Here is a 3,437-nt window from a genome sequence, read left to right as displayed (position 1 = left end):
GTCCTGGGGGGCAGGGGATGCTCAATTCCAAGTGCTGGACTGGTAATTGCTGGGAAGAGGGGAGTCAGCAGAGAAATTACATTAATTACAGACAAACCCGAACTGGGAGAAGGTGCAAACTCCAGTGTGGAGGGGAACACCGAGGAATACGGGACTGGAGTTGTGATGATGGATGCAATTCCCGTGTTATGGGGGGAACAACCCGGCAGCCGAATTCTCTGGGAGTGAAGCACCTGGAGAGCGGCAGCCTGGGGCAGGCAGCGCTCAGCCTCCCCTGCAGGAGCTGGGAATTGCGGCTGTGGAGTGCTGCAGGCCCAGAGGAATTGCAGGAAGAGGCCTCTGTGCTTCCCTGAATCCCAAGGAGGATGTGGTTCACTGGGTGTCTGCAGGGCTGGGCCCAGAAACCTTGGGAAGTGCCACAAACCTTCTGGAAACCTGGAAACAGGCAGAGGGATGAGGACAGGACTTGGGATCACAGGATCATTAAGGGTGGGAAAGATCTCCAAGGTCATTGTCCAACCTTCCCCCCAGCGCTGCCAAGGCCACCACTGACCATGGCCCCAAGTGCTGCGTCCACGCTTCCAGGCATGGGCACTCCACCACTCCCCTGGGCAGCCCTTTCCAACGTCTGGCCACTATTTCTGCAAGGAAACTTTTCCTGATCTCCAGCCTGAGCCTCCCCTGGTGCAGCTTGAGGCTGTTTTCCCTTGTCCCTATCATTTGTGCAGGGACTCCGCAGTGCTGGGCATGGTGAGGGAGTGGGAACTGAGGGGGGAAAGGAATAGGACAGCAGGGATGAGAGAGCAGGAGTCTGGAGGGACAGGAGAGGACACACCTGACAGCAGATCCTGTGCCTGGCTGGTTTTGGGGAACCCCTGCAGCCACCTGGAGTCACCTGGAGAAGTGGGATGGGGTTTGAGAACAGCCCTTGGAGCTGCTCCTGCCACGGCTCTGGGCAGGGACAAAGAGCCCAGCATGGAATGGGGGGCCCTGGCATGGAGCAGGGATCCCTGAAATGGAGCAGGGGTCCCCGGCATGGAGCACGGCTCTCTGGATTTCCTGAAATGGAGCACAGGTCCCTGGAATGGAGCAGGAATTCCTGAAATGGAGCAAGGGTCCCTGGCATGAAGCAGAGACCCCTGGCACACAGACCCAGTGCTCGCTCGGTCTCAACCCACCCTGGTGACAGTGGGACCGTGCTGAAGGACGTGGCCAGGACCTCAGGGACGCAGCAAAGGAAGGGGACACCAGTCTGAGGGCACAGAGGACAGGCTGATGTTGTTAACCCATGCTGTGCCACAGCCATCAGCTCCAGCCCATCACCCTGGCACGGGCTGTGCCAGCTGGGAGAGGTCCATTGCCCCCACTGCTGGCCCATTCCCGAGATTTTTCCTTGGCTCCTGGGCTTTTCCCATGGCCAGACCCACCCTGTGAGAACCCAGCATTGCCTGCTGCTGAGCTTGTCTCTGCTCTTTGGAAGTGTCTCTGGGCTGTCCTTCCCAAACTTTTCCTTCTGGGACTGTGTCCCCACTGCTTTGAGCCACCTGAACACCCAGAGGATGCTGAAGGACCAGGGAGAGGCTTCCCTCTGCTGAGGAAGCTGCTGATGCCAGGGATGCCCAGCAGCTCTGGCCTTGCTGGGGTGTGGCACCAGCCCAGCCATCTCCATATCCCATCAGTCTGGGAACGGAGGATCCCGATCCGAGGGTGGCAGGGAGGTGTGGATGTGTGGAGCAGGGCAGGAGGAGCGGGTTTGGCAGCTCAGGAACAGAGAGGTGCTGCTGTCAGCTCGTTAGAGCAGAGCCCGAGCCCGTGTTTCCGGAGCCCTCAGCTCCCTCTCCTGCTCCTGGAATTGGGAGAGCCGGGTGCCAGGAGCTCTCCTGGGATGGGGCTGCAGGGATAGCGAGGGTTTAACAGCAGTGATGTGCTTTGTGTGCCCACCCCCTCCCCTCCTGCACCAGCCTGCCATTCCCACATCCTTGGGTGGCTGGAGTCAGCAGCAATCCGAGCTCCAGCCTTGCTGCAGAAATAATGGGATCCCAGGGGGCTTCCCGTGGCAGAAACCTTGAGCAGAGCAGGACAAGGGGTGGAGAGGTTCCCGTTTTACACAGGGAAGAGTATCCTCAGCCTGTCGTGGGCACCGCGGGGTGCAGGAGCTGCGCTGCAGCTCGGAATGCAGCACAGGGAGGCTGCAGCAGCCCCGCAGTCGCACAGGGACAGCGCTGGACAGATGTGTTTGGGGACAGCTTACAAGATTGTCAGCCCTTGTAAGCGAAGTATTTAGAGAGGGATTAACAGCAATAAGGACACGGCGAGGAATCTGCGGCAGGCACGGAGCAGGCAGATGGGTGACCCCGCGGGGACACTGCCCTGCACGTGGCTTGGCTTGTGTCCAGCAGTGCTGGGGACACCAGGAGTGTCCAGGGCCTCAGGGGCACCAGGAATCCTCTGTGTGGAGGGAGCTGTTGGCTCCAAACCTCTGCTCAAGGGGCACAGGAGGAGAGGGTGGGCCCTGCTCTGCATTGCAGGATTTGCAGCCACCTCTGGACCCTGGGTGAGCTCCAGCTGGACAAGGAGGTCCCCAGGACCTGCAACCCAAATCCAGTGGGGTTTTCTCCTCCTCCTCCTCACTTGTGCCAGGTCTCTCTGCTGAGCGTTTAACTGAGGACAGGCCTTGCCTGGAGACCCCATGTGGGACAGATTTGTGCCTCAGCCAGGAGCCCTCTTTCCCCAAGCAACTCCTCATGTCAGCAAAAATGAGATTTCATCTCCTTTCCCCACTTTTTCTGATCCTGCGGGGGATTCAGTGACACCCTCAGCCCCTGCTGTGGAGGAGGATCACTTTTCCTCAGAGCTCACGGCATGAGCTCTGGCACCCACATGAAGCTTTCCAGGGATTTTGATGTCTTCAGCCCCAGGAGCCCCAAGCCACTGCTGGGTTTATCAGCTCCCGGTGCTGCTGGAGAACCCCAAGCTTTGGGGAACAGCCACATCCCAAAACAATTGCGGCTCTGCCGCTGGAAGCGCAGAGCAATTCTCAGGGTAACCCACTTGCAGAGCCGAGGATGAAGTGTTAACATCCTGAATATCAGCAGGGAAATTACCAGTGGCACCTCTGTCAATGCCACTGAATCCCTCTGAAATGAATTCTTGGGAAGGAATGAGCCTGTTCCAGGAAGAGATTTGCGGAACACCGTGGATTTGCTTTGCCTTGCTGTGAGCGGGGACAACGCGGCCTGACCTTGCTCCAAGGTTGAAACCATCCGTGTGGCTTCTCCAGCCTGTTCTTCCCCATGTGTTTGCCCTCTCTGCTCCCAGAACTGGGGCCCAGCCCATTCCTGGCAGACAGAAGGAGGTGACAGAGGGTTTGGTGGGTTTCCTGCAGGGCACGGGTTAATCCTGCCCGCCAGGCCTGCGCCAGGCTGGGGTTAACGCTT

The sequence above is a fragment of the Corvus brachyrhynchos genome, unplaced genomic scaffold, assembly GCF_000691975.1.
Source record: "Corvus brachyrhynchos isolate BGI_N302 unplaced genomic scaffold, ASM69197v1 scaffold545, whole genome shotgun sequence".
NCBI lineage: Eukaryota > Metazoa > Chordata > Aves > Passeriformes > Corvidae > Corvus > Corvus brachyrhynchos.
This window is presented reverse-complemented; position numbering follows the sequence as displayed.